At 38.0% G+C, this 13,928-nt stretch overlaps 4 non-coding genes and 1 pseudogene across 4 annotated transcripts; all 5 read left to right on the plus strand.

Annotated features, from left to right (window-relative positions):
* The first annotated feature begins 7,136 nt into the window (after nt 1–7,136).
* On the plus strand, nt 7,137–7,296 carry LOC124889980. The gene has a single exon (XR_007048891.1). It is a non-coding gene; the product is annotated as a U1 spliceosomal RNA (small nuclear RNA).
* Nucleotides 7,297–8,247: 951 nt separating this feature from the next.
* LOC124889984 lies at nt 8,248–8,406 on the plus strand. Its single transcript, XR_007048895.1, has one exon. It is a non-coding gene; the product is annotated as a U1 spliceosomal RNA (small nuclear RNA).
* A 2,746-nt stretch (nt 8,407–11,152) lies between these two features.
* Nucleotides 11,153–11,269, plus strand: LOC124889815. Its single transcript, XR_007048735.1, has one exon. It is a non-coding gene; the product is annotated as a U5 spliceosomal RNA (small nuclear RNA).
* A 579-nt stretch (nt 11,270–11,848) lies between these two features.
* LOC124889979 lies at nt 11,849–12,008 on the plus strand. The gene has a single exon (XR_007048890.1). It is a non-coding gene; the product is annotated as a U1 spliceosomal RNA (small nuclear RNA).
* A 453-nt stretch (nt 12,009–12,461) lies between these two features.
* Nucleotides 12,462–12,571, plus strand: LOC124889814 (annotated as a pseudogene).
* The last annotated feature ends 1,357 nt before the right edge of the window (nt 12,572–13,928 follow it).

Below are 13,928 nucleotides of genomic sequence, written 5' to 3' on the forward strand. Positions count from 1 at the left end.
TTTATTCGAGTCATTCCCCTTGATTCCTATAAGACGTACCTTTTAGTCGAGTCATCCCCTTTGATTCCTATTTTCTTTGATTCCTATAAGACGTACCTTTTAGTTGAGTCATCCCCTTTGATTCCTATAAGATGTACCTTTTAGTCGAGTCATTCCCCTTGACACCTAGAAGACGTACCTTTTAGTTGAGTCATCTCCCTTTGATTCCTATAAGACGTACCTTTTAGTCGAGTCATTCCCCTTGTCCCCTAGAAGACGTACCTTTTAGTCGAGTCATTACCATTGATTCCTATAAGACGTACCTTTTAGTCGAGTCATCTCCCTTGATTCCTATAAGGCGTACCTTTTAGTCGAGCCATTCCCTTTGACCCCTAGAGGACGTACCTTTTAGTCGAGTCATCTCCCTTTGATTCCTATAAGGTGTACCTTTTAGTTGAGTCATTTCCTTTGATTCCTATAAGGTATACCTTTTAGTCGAGTCATATCCCTTGGATTCCTATAAGACGTAACTTTTAGTCGAGTCATTCCACTTGACCCCTAGAAGACGTACCTTTTAGTCGAGTCATTCCCCTTGACCCCTAGAAGACGTACCTTTTAGTTGAGTCATCTCCTTTGATTCCTATAAGACGTACCTTTTAGTCAAGTCATTTCCTTTGATTCCTATAAGGCATACCTTTTAGTAGAGTCATATCCCTTGGATTCCTATAAGACGTACCTTTTAGTCGAGTCATTCCACTTGACCCCTAGAAGACGTACCTTTTAGTCAAGTCATTCCCTATGATTCCTATAAGATGTACCTTTTAGTCGAGTCATTCCCTTTGATTCCTATTAGATGTACCTTTTAGTCGAGTCATTCCCTTTGATTCCTATAATGATGTGACTTTCACAAAAGTCCTTTGATGATAAATTGGGCAAAATTTAATTCTTGTGTTTGGAACTTCACTTTTCTAACAAATGAAACCTCTTTATAATAATCTTTGTTTGGGATAATTTTCTTTTTAGTTTTGATGTGATTTCAGGAGCCTTCCTGGAGAACAAGGTGAAGAAATGAAAAGTCAAGCAACAAAGTGAAGAAGTTAAAAGTCAAGAAACAAGGTGAAAAGTTGAAAGTTAAAAGATTGAAAAATAGCAAGTCAGGAGCCCGCCTGAAGAATAGGGTAAAGAAATTGAAAGTTAAGCAATGAGGTAAAACAATTGAAAGCCAAACAACAAGGTGATAAAATTGCAAGATAGGAGCCTGCCTGTAGAACAGGGTGATGAAATGGTAAGTCAGGAGCCCGCCCAAAGCACAGGGCGAATAAATGAAAAGTTAAGCAACAAAGTGAAGCAATTGAAAACCAAGCAACAAGTGATAAAATTGCAAGTCAGGAGCCCGCCTGAAGAATAGGGTGATGAAACTTAATTCAGGAGTCCAACAAAAGCTGTATAGATAGGATTTTGTAATTTCATTTATGTTTTAACTTGTAGTTTTCATTTTGATGTAATGACAGAGCCGCGGACCGAAACCTTGATGGGACCTCACTCGACTCTCTAACTCGGTATAGTCCATCTCCTGCCAATCCTTTGAATTACCCGTCACTTGACTCCTCCATAACTTGGGTGGGTAGGATGTCCCGAGTCAGGACTCGGTGGTCTTTCTTATTTCTGTTTCTCATCTTGAATAACGGTCGGGTCAAAATTTGATCTTGTTGTCTACTTCTTTATATGAAAACACTTAGTGTTTACATTCAAAGGGGGCATGATGTAGACAACTAATTTTTTCCCTCCCGAAGACGCAACTTATCTGTTCGTTTACCTTCATCTTACCACGTGCCCTTCCCCGTGTAATTATCCCTCCACAAAATGACAAAATAACAAATCCAACAACCCTTAACAAATTTTATCTTCTTTAATAACCAATTAACAACCCTCTCCAATAAGAAAACCACCTAACACCCTACTACCCCACCTCCCATGTGACCCCCTCCCCTTTTTTTTCCCAAAATCAAACGGATAAGTATTCACATAGTGAATATTCCAAGAAATTTCCAGATGCACACCTTACTTGGATCCTACCATTTTTGTTGTCATTTTGTCATACGCAAATAAAAACCTCACTGTATATAAATAGAAATAAGGACAACAACAAGGAGGGATTTTTTTTGGATCATTATCATTTTGAGAAAAAAAGGATGCCGTTTTCTCTTAGGATAAAATAACGTGATTTTTTTTGGACAGCATACAAAAAATGGCACGCACACATACACACATAGAATAAAGGGAGATTAAGAGAGACATAAATCGAGAGAAGGAGGGAGTGAGAATCGAAAAAAAGGGGTAGGGTTACAGCTCCGGCGAGTTTCTCCTGAGAGCCGCCGGAGTTCGATCCCATTCATTGAATATTGCTGTTACCTGAGTTATCTGGATCGCCGGTGACACCACAATAACAAATATTCTCCAATCTAAGCAAACCCCAATGGAGCAGTAATGGGGTGCACGAATCGGTACGGGTCTCTCGTTGTTTCTAGATTTTTGTTTTAGGTTGATGAAAATAGAGTGCGGGGTGAGATTCGGGAATCTAATTTTGATATTCGTGGTTGAGATATGATTTGGACTTTGTGTTGAGGTTCGGTTTGAGGTTCCGATGTGGATTTCATCTCGTTTAATTGAATAATATTTGAAAGTGGCATTGAGGTCCAATTCTTTCTTCTCTTCCTTTTAATTCTTATGTGATTATGAACTTGATTTGATTACGTGAATCATTGGTGATTATGATTGTTGGATTTTGTTGATGTTGTGATCATGTTCTTAACAATGTGATTTCGGCATGCGAATTTGAGTATTGTTGATGGTGTGATTGATAAAAATAAAGCTAGATGGGGTGAAATTAACAAATTGACAAAATGGGTGAATATAGATCAATTTTGGTTTATTGTAATTTGGTTTAATTCAGAATAAGCATGAATGTGGTTGAAACCGATAGTGCCATGTTGTAGTTTGAGAAGGAATAGGCAAGCCGTAGGTCGGGTAGGAAAATCTAGAGATTGTGGATTGATCGAATGTTTGAGATGTGTATTGAGATGGTTTTGTTTTATCGTATTCAACACAATTGTACTCATTTGGAAGGGGAATGCCCCGAAGTATCTGTATTGTTTTATTCGGGTAATGCCCCGATAAAGTTGTACTCGAAGATGGTTCATGGTCAAGGCCCAAGGCGTCGGGTAAAGAAACGGAGTTTAGCCTAGGACTAGTCTAGAATAGGATTTTTATTTTTGGGTTTTCCTATTTTGGTTTGTAATAATCGGACTGGAGATTTTGATTTTGGATTTGTTTTTTTTTGTTGATTTGATTGATTGTTTTGTGTGTTTTATGTGGATTATACATTTGTAGTGTTAAAATTAGCTGATACTCTCCGCCAAGTGACTGTGGTCAAACCACGGGACTGAGGGGTGCCTAACACCTTCCCCTTGGTCAACAGAATTCCTTAGCCAGAATCTCTGTTCGCAGACCAGTCATAAAGAGTCAAATGGTGTTGAAAAGGATTTTCCGATGGTGACTTGGCACACCAGATTATGCCAAGTGGAGACTCTAAATAAAAAATGTAAATAATCATTTTTCAAAATGAACTTTCATCATTTGTCACTTTAATAAATAAAACCCTTTTGAATCTTAAAATCCAATCTTTTTGGTTGCAAAAAAGGGGTGTGACACTGATTCATGTCACTAAGCTCATCTGGGGGTGAAGCACTAGATTCGAAAGGAGCCCAAAGTATGATAGTTTCATTAAACACAACATCCCTGCTAATTATAACCTTTCTGCTTTCTGGACACCAAAGCTTATAAACTTTAACACCAGGCTTATAACCCATAAATAAGCACTTGACAGATCTAGGTTCCAACTTTCCATTATCAACATAAGCATACGCAGGACATTCAAATATCCTCAAATCAGAATAACTAGCAGGAGTACCAGACCATACCTCTTGTGGAGTCTTTTTATCAATCGCAACTGAGGTAGAGCGGTTAATAAGAAGACAAGTTGTGGAATAGCTTCAACCCAAAAAGACTTGGGTAAACCAACATTAGAGAGCGTACAACGCACCTTCTCCATTATAGTCCTATTCATTCGTTCAGCCACACCATTCTACTGTGGAGTATGACGAACTGTCAAGGGCCTCATAGTTCCTTCTGACTTGCATAGAGCATTAAATTCATTAGAATAGAACTCTAGACCATCATCAGTCCAAAGGCATTTTACCTACTTCCCTGTTTGCTTTTCAATAATAATCTTTCACTCCTTGAAAGTAGGCAACACATCATTCTTTTGCTTCAGGAAGAACACCCAAAATTTTCCGGAATAGTCATCAATAATAGTCAACAAGAAATTTGCAACTCCTCTAGAAGGACCCCAAAGATCAAAATGAATGTAATCAAGTGTGCCCTTACTTGAGTGGATGCCTTTAATGAATAGGACTCTCTTCTGCTTCCCAAAAATGCAGTGCTCACAGAACTCCAATTTGGTAATACTTTGCCCATCAAGAAGCCCTTTCCTGCTTAGTTCAGCCATCCCATTTTCACTCATATGCCCCAGGTGCATATGCCAAAATTTAGCAACATCATTTTCTGATAGACACGAGGTAGAAACTGCTACATCACCCATGATAGTAGAGCCTTGTATGACATACAAATTTGCAAACTTTCTTTATCCCTTCATTACAACAAGAGCACCTTTAGAAACCTTTAGAGCTCCACCTTCATTAGTGTACCTATAACCATTTAAATCAAAGGTATTCAAGGAAATAAGATTTCTCTTCAGGTCTGGGACATACCGTATATCACCAAGTTCCTTACAACTCCATCAAATATCTTGATCCTGATTATTCCAATACCATCTATCTTACAAGGAATGTTATTTTCCATTAACACAACACCTATAGAGACTGTTTCATATATTGTAAACCAATCCCGATTGCGACACATATGAAATGTGCAAGCTGAATCAAGAATCCATTCCTCACAGGATTTGGAGTTACCATCAGAAACTACCAAGGGTTATCCATCACTACCGCCATCTTCCACAAAACTGGATTCACCGGACTTTTCTGGTTGATTTCTCTTGGTTTTGGAGCTTCTCTTTTCTCTCTATTCTGTAACTTCCAACACTCGAATTTGATATGACCCTTCTTCTTGCAATAATTACAGGTTTTGTTTCTGTTTCTGGATTTTGACCTATTCCTGCCATCACCCCCAGAATTCCTCTCACGAGTCCTTTCTCCTCAAACAATGAGACCATCTCTTTGAGTCTCTGACCCATTCACAAGATGCTTTATCTTCTCCTTAGAGAACAACACATCATAGACTTCATCAATCGTCAGGGTATCATGACTATATAAATCGTATCTCTAAAGTTTGGGTATGATACAGGCAACAAATACAACAAAATCAACCCTAGATCTTTCTCATCATACTTAACCTCTAGAGTCTCTAAATCAGAGATGATTTCCTTAAATACAGATAGGTGATCCACCCTCAGACATGCGATGGGAATAAAGTCGTTGCTTGAGATGCAACTTACTTGTTAGGATCTTCATCATAAACAACGATTCCAGTTTCAACCACAACACAACAGCTGTAGTCTCCTTCAAAACATCCTGTAGAATTTGATTGGACAAATGAAGGTGGATCTGAGATAGATCCTTTTGATCCTTACGTCGTTTGTTCTTGGCTGTCCATGATGAGGGCATCTTCTCAAAACATAATAAATCATCGTCCAAATCCATCTGTGCAAGCACAACCCATATCTTAACTTGCCATAACAAAAATCTGATGTTGCAATCCAACAACGGAATATCATACTTCATGGTTGCCATCTCGAGAAAACAATCGAACCTGATACTAGTTTGTTAGGATTCGGACAGAATAAGCAAATGAAAAGTAAAAGAAATCAAAAACAACACATGGATTTACGTGGAAAACCTTTGCGGGGAAAACCACAGGCAAAGGAAAAGGAGGTTTCACTATAATGGAGAGAGAGTACAATGTGGAGAAGGCTGAATTTTCTGAATGATGCAAATAACCCACTAAATCACACTTATATAGTACTTGCGGACAAATAGGTTCTAGTCCTAAAAACATAAAGGTCCATACCGCGAAACTTTCAAGGCTGGACCAACAAAATTCGGGTAGCAACTCTAATAAAAACTCCAAGGGTACAACAGATGCCCACAAGAAAAAGTCTTGTCTCACCCTTCTGCCACCTTTTTTCTCACTCATTGTGGCTGGAATTTATTGATGGAGGCAATTTCAAGTAGCGTCCCCATAGTGGCTACAAGGGAAAAGATCGAGAAATGTTTGCACAAAGCCTTTAGCGATGATTCAAGGGTAGCGGAGATTAAAGAAATGCAATCAAGTGGAAGAAGAAAGTTGAGGCGTCAGTGGCTCTGCTATCAATATCCAAGCATTTGTGGATAGCTTAAAAATATCAATGCAAAGAAACAAAAAGAAAATGCACGGTGATCGGTGGTGGCCTTCATGCTTTTGTGATGTTATGTCAACAAGACATGTCTGTGTTGGTACATGACACTCAACTTCTTGAATTTTCTTAGTTCCAATTTCTCATTGATTCATCACTGAGAACCTAGAAAGCTGTATAGGCACTTGTTCGTTCAGTCAATTAAGTGTGTCAATTCCCTGATGATTATGTCGTCTTAATTCGATGCTTAACTGATTTTCTCTTATCTCATTTTTCTTTTCATCTATTAGTCGTGTGTTTTATATTAAACAGTGATATATGATTGCTTTTTTCTGATTATGTTGTTTCAAGTGGAATTTTAGTTGATATGTTATGCTCTCCTTTATTGCTTTATGAACCACTTTCACAAAGAAGGGGGTGAATTTGATTGTGTTGCTAATTTTTAAGTTCTTTTAACGTTCTCCAAAAGTCTTTTCTCCATTTCGCAAAGAATGCTCAAGATTTAATACACATGTATGAGAAGTAATTCTTCCATTCCATTTTGTTTGGAATTTTTCCCCTTATTACTCCATTTAAAATGAAATGATACGTTCTTACATTTCCATTATAAGAAGCCTTTATTGCCACAAAAATGACATGGCATGTTGAAGATTAAATGCATTTTTACAAGGATCTTCAAGGAAACATACTACTGAGGACGGGGTCAATGCGCGATCAAGTAGGCCCATGGCCTAGGTTGATGACTTCCATTGCACTTTGGAGGGCACCCGCCTAAGGTCAATTCAAGTGGTTGAGCCTATGTCTTACTTTTTGGAAGTGGGGGCTTGTGTTAGCGCGGCCACTATCCAATTCATAAATAAACTTTTCTATGTTCTCAAATTTTTCTCTGCAACCATTCTGTAGACGAGCTTGTGTGCATGTAATTAACCAAACACTATCATTGTTTGATTACTGAATTATCCAATTGTAGGAAGTTTTTTCATTTGAGGTAAAGATCAAAGAGAATTAAACTCAAACTCCTGGAACAAATCCGAACTAATAACCATACATATCCAATTTCAGAAACAATTCCTGGAGTTTAAACTGATAAATCTCAAACTAGAATTTTACTGTGTTTTAATTAGGGTATTTTGTCAATATACTTGCATAGTGCCATAGGTGTACAAACTAGTTATGTGATGTTTAAAGTCATAATACATAAACACAGAAAAACTAGTTACGAAATAATAGTTCACTTTCCGCTCTCTGCGTGGCTCTGAGAGTTTTTGATTTACTTATGTTAGCATTTTATATCTAACAAGAGTTTTAATTTGGGCTTACTCTTTGTATTTCGATGTAGGGATCACCATATTGTTATTCTGATGAGTCCTGTATTGAACTTTGTTAACATCAAGTATAGGTCTGTTTCTCAGTTTACTACCCGTTGGCCATCGATAGTTTTCTCCGTTTTCAGGATATTATTCCAAAAAAACTATTTGGATGTCAAAGTGTTACAATTTTTCTCTATTCAAATACAAGTTGAATTTTGGAGAAAAACTCCAAAAAGTTGTTTTCACAATTCACTTGACAAGACAACTTCCCAGGAACATCATCTAGAAACATATCTTGCGTGTTGAATTAAATAGAGGGGCAGAAAGGAAAGCAATGGGCATTACTACTCCTTCAGAAAGGAAAGTAATTATTTCAGAAAAAATAGTTGAGGACAGAATAATCATAAGATACCCCTCATTGGCTCACAAAACAAAAGAAAAAGAGTCAGACGATGTTAAATGCATTGCAAGGATCTTGGAAGAAACATCCTAGCCGGATGGGGTCAATGGGCAATCAATAAGCCCATGACCTAGGTTGGTGACTTCCATTGCACTTTGGAGGGGCGCACACCTAAGGTCAACCCAAGTGGTTGAGCCTACGACCCAGTTTTTGGCAGTGAGGAATTGTGTTAGCTCGTCCCCTATTCAATTCTTAAACAAAATTTTCTATGTTCCCAAAATTTTCCTCGCTAGACATTTTGTCGAGCAGCTGTAATTAGCCAAAATTCATCATAGTTAAACTTAATATTGACTTTGTTCACTAATTTTTCCAATTCTATGCACTTAAGAGTTAAGACAAATCTGCTCTGGAAAATTTGTTTGTTGGAGAAAAAGATTAATGAAAAAAACCTTTTGGAGTTTGTGGAATTCCAGAAAATTTCAAAATTCAAAGTTCTAGTTGAATCGTGAGAAATTGTAACAATTCTATATCCAAATAATCTTCAGCAATAATGTCACGACCTGAGCCGAGGCCCTGGCCGCGACGAGCACCTCGAACCATAAAGGCCCGGGCGCCCATCCCTATCTGGCAATCATGCACACCATGCATATATTATAAAGAAATGCGGAAAATATAATAGGAAGGAAACATGGTCAATCTCTTGATTTAGCTGAATAATACGAAATTAGGTTCATAACATTCAAAACACAAGGCACTTGTCTGCGAAATCTCTAATGATATGAAAATCAACATCTGTCTAAAAACTAGGACAAAGCCCCCAGTCGGACCACAAAACAAAGTGAAATGACCAAGTCTAATAATCAGGACTTTCGGAATAGAGAAGGCTCACCAACTGCAAGTCTTGGACACCCCAATCTACTGCTTAGCGGGACCCCGAGACTATGCCTCGGATCCTGAAATATAGGGGTCAATACAGATGTACTGGTACGCAGAGCAATCCAAAAATGAAAAATTACATTTTTATTCAACATAGGTGAGAGCTTTTATAAAAAAGGCATCACAAAATCATTTGAAAACACATGGGCACAGTATGATGAGTTTCAAACACATTTCTTACCTTTGTAACTCAATTCACTTCAACACTATTGAGCTAGATGGTACATCCTACAAGTTCATGCTTTCACAGTCTGCCAAATCTTGGTTTGCAGCAAAGATTGGAGTACTAGTGAAGGGAAGACACGTAAGATCACAAAGCAGCGTGTCAACATCCCCAATCAAGTCAATATGTCATGGTTGGGCACAAGATCAAAAAGCAGGGCTCCTAACCATAGTCCCGAATTGGGACGACATAATACAGGGTACACAAGATCACATAGCAGGGTACCAAGGTCCCATGTCGGCAAATCACGATTTTCAGCATAGAGTCTCTTGACTCGTGCTTTCTTTGGGTAACCATCCAACTCACATTAGTCTAGTTTTAACTCATTAAAAGAATACATGTATCATGCTCACAACATTCTTTTTTTTTCTTTCAAGGGAAATATCTCGATGGGGTATCGTCATACCCCCAACTTGCAAGTCATTTATAGCCCACCATTTCACAACTTTTCACATACCAATCGTTCAACACACGCATATTGATTATCAAAACCATAAAACTTAAGAAAATCATCATTTGTTTATAAACTAGCCCTCAACATTGGTTTAACATAATTCATACCATACAAGTACATAAACATCATCATGAAACTAAAGGATTCACTATTCATATTCAAAACCATCCATCAAATTCAAAACATATACACACGAATTCATAAGTCAAGATTTTTAAGAAAAGTAAACTCATGATCCTTCAATGGTTTTTCTCAAAATGATATCCCAATGCATGCTCTTTGTAAAAAAAAAAACGAAAACCCCACAGTTATAATCATGTGCATACTTAAGTGACGTTTACAACTTTCTTAAATTCATAAAAACACGTTCCCATGAGATAAGGACAGACGCACGTACCTTAAGTTTCTTATCTTGAAGGATGAGACCCTAATTTTGATACTTTCTTGAGACTCTTGAATTCAAAAGGCTTGAATTCTAGATTACTTGGAGGAGAAGAGTTGAATTTTGTTCTTGGGGAAAGAGGAGGGTTTTTACATGAGTTGTTTTGAGGAAGATGGGCAATTGATGCCCCTTTTTGAGTTATAATTCGTGCTTGGACGGCTGGGGTTGAGGGAAAAGGACTAAACTGCCCCTCGGCCTCTTTTTCCCATGTAAATAACCCTCATGGCACGACCCCCAGAAAGGTGGAATGGACCTCGCATCACGAGCCCCATAAAGGGGGAGTGGAACTCGCATCGTGATCCGCATAAAGGGGGAGTGGACCTCGCATCACGAGCCTATCGCCAGACCTTACTGTTTCTCACGAAAATAGTCATAACTTTTCACTCGGATATCAGATTAAGGCAAAATTGGTATTGTTGGAAAGCTAACTCAATTACCTATCATTTGGTGGGCTGTAAGCTGAAAAATTCCACATATATAAAAGTTTATACACGTTTAAACTTGACCCCAGTAAAATTGAATACCAAACTTTGGACGAATCAAAAACTCTTAGATCAACTTTGCTCTAAGTTATTTCTATGAACATTTTTCACCTCATAATCACTTCACACACTAGGATAAAGATAATGAATATAATATATAAATCATGGGGTTAGAGTCTACACCCCTAGGAACGACAATTCAGTTTCTAACTCGAAAATGCGGGGTGTTACAAATGATTTTCTGAAAAGGCTGAAAAATATCCATGGCCAACGGGTAGTAAACTTCTAATTGAAATATAGAGTTTTGATAGTTGAAGAGAACCTATAGTCTGATGGTAACAAAGTTTAAAAAAGTACTTGGCAGAAGCAAAATGTGGTGTACATCGAAATACAAAGAAGCCAAACTTCTTGTTACATATAAAATGCTAGAGCAAGTGTAGCAAAAAACTCAGGCAGCGACGCAAAGAGCACAAAGCAAACTATTCTTATGCCTTTTATGAAAGAAAACCATGTGCTCACTGCAATTAGTGGCATATGCCCTTTTCTTGAGGGGTTCTCTTCCATGAGTGCCACCGCGTGAAGGTAGCGGTGGAAGCTTGTGTTAACTGATGGATTTTTGGAGAAAGTTGGTGCCAGGGGAAAATGGTGAAATGGTGTCCACAAGAACAAGTCTTGTCTCATCCCTTCTGTCACCTTTCTCATGCATTGTGACTGGAATTGTTGATGGAGGCAATTTCAAGTGGCGTCCCCATCGTGGCTACAAGGGAATACATCGAGAATTGCTTGCACTAAGCCTTTAGCGATGCTTCAAGGGTGGCAGAGATGAAAGAAAATGCAATCAAGTGGAAGATGGCACACTTACGACCATAAAAATAAGACTAATATCGATCTAGTTTCATTGATATTGCCAATTTTCCATCTTCTAGAAACATATCTGGTTTGTTACATTAAATTCAAGGGAAGAAAGTAAGTAAGATACATTCAGTAGCTACTCTGTCAGAAAGGAAAGTAGATAGTAGAGTATTAATTATTTCAGCAAAAAACGTCAAGAGGACAGCATAAATATAAGATGTCCCTCATCGTCTGACAAAGCATAAAACCAGGAGTCGGAGGGCATTAAATGCCTTACAATGATCTTCGAGGAAACGTAGAATCTAGCCGGACGGGGTCAATGGGCGATCAAGAAGGCCCATGGCCTAGTTTGGTGACTTCAATTGCACTTTGGAGGGGTGCCTGCCTAAGGTCAACCCAAGTGGTTGAGCCTACGTTCAATTTTTGGCAGTGGGGGCTTGTTTTAGCGTGGCCCCTATCCAATTCTTAAACAAAATTTTATATGTTCCAAAAATCTTCCACTGCAAAACATTTTGTTCACTAATTCTTTCAATGTTATGCACTTGAAAGTTAACACAAATCTGCTCTGGCAAGTTTATTTGGTCGAGTGAATTGGAAAAACAACTTTTCGGACTTTTTTGAAATCATAGAAAATTCTAAATTTCAACTTCTAGTTAATTGCAAAATATCCAAATAGTTTTCAGGAATACTATTCTGAAAAAATGGAAAAATATCCATGGCCAATGGGTAGTAAACTTCAAATTGAATTGTGGAGTTTCAGTAGGAGAAGCAGACCTATACTTTGATGCTAAGTTCAATACAAGACTTGGCAGAAGAAAAATGTCATGACTCCTACATCGAAATACAAAGGGTAAGCACAATCTTCTTGTTACATATAAAATGCTAGCACAAGTAAAGCAAAAAACTCAAGCAGCCACGCAGAGAGCACAAAGCGAACTATTCTTTTGCCTTTTACTAAAGTACACCACATGCTCACTGCAATTAGTGGCATATTGTTAAGACCGAAATAATGAGGTGTCATGAGGAAGCTAGCAAAGCAAACCTCGGAAGACACCACATAATAAGACATGCGAGAAATAGACCAAAAGAGACACAATAATTTAACGTGGTTCGATCAATCGATCTACATCCACAAAGGAGATGAGAAATCCACCATATAAAAGAGAGTACATAATGTCAAGAGAGACAACCTCAAACAATTCACTTAGAATAAAAGTTCACACAAGTGATACCGCAACTGTGTCTCTCAAATTCTCAAACAATACTCTTAAACCCCTAGGACTACATTGTGGATTTTAGTAGGCTAGAAGAAAGGAGCCTCTATTTATAGAGTCTATAACCTTTTCCTACAAAAACAAGAATTAGCCAAATATGGAAAATATGTTTTCTTTTCCTAAAGGGATAGGAACAAAATTATGGTATCTAAAGGGAAATCCAATTATGGTAAGAAAGTCAGGAAAAACACCAACATATGCGCCATTTCTTGGAGGAGTTCGTGCTACCGCATGGAGGCTCTATGTTTCAGCCTGTATTAGCTGATGGATTTTTGGAGAAAGTTGGTGCCAGGGGAAAATGGTGAAATAGGAAGAAAAAATTTGATGCGGCAGTGGAAAACAAAGCTCCTCTGCTATCAATATCCAAGAATTTGTGGATGAGCTTACAAATATTAGTGCAAAGAAACAAGAAGAAAATGCCCCTTGTTCAGAGTCTGTGGCCTTGATGCTTTGTGATGTTATGTCAACAAGACAAGTATGTGTTGGTACATGACACTCAACTTCTTGAATTTTCTTATTGGCATAATACGTAAATATGCCCTTTAACTTAAACTCAAATCACATCTATGACCTCCAACGTTGGGTGTGTACAAGTAGGGACTTAAACTTGTATAGAGTTAAACAAGCAGACATACACGTCCTATGTGACATAATACATGTAGGACGTCATGTAGGACAAGAATTGGCCACATAGGATATTTGTGTTTACTTGTATCAACATGGATTGTACCAAAACAGCCACAGAAATAGTCTACAAACACAATACAAAACCGAGACAAGTTGGAAACAAGTCGAAAACCAAGAATGCTACACAATGATGAGATAATAACGTGTATAACCACACCAAAACCGCAACAACACAATAAGGTGGACAACAATATGATAATAAAAATAACAATAAGAGACAACAACTCACGAATTAAAGATTACAAGATACACAAATGGTTACAAGATTACAATGAACAAAGAATAGATAGTTAGACCTTGGTTGGTATAATCTTAAGAACCCAAGAACATGTGATACTCTTGGACCCTTAACACTACATGCAACAGTTAACCTAACTCCTACATTGACACAAGAGGGACTTTACCTCCTCTAAACAC

This window comes from Capsicum annuum, chromosome 12 (assembly GCF_002878395.1).
Source record: "Capsicum annuum cultivar UCD-10X-F1 chromosome 12, UCD10Xv1.1, whole genome shotgun sequence".
NCBI lineage: Eukaryota > Viridiplantae > Streptophyta > Magnoliopsida > Solanales > Solanaceae > Capsicum > Capsicum annuum.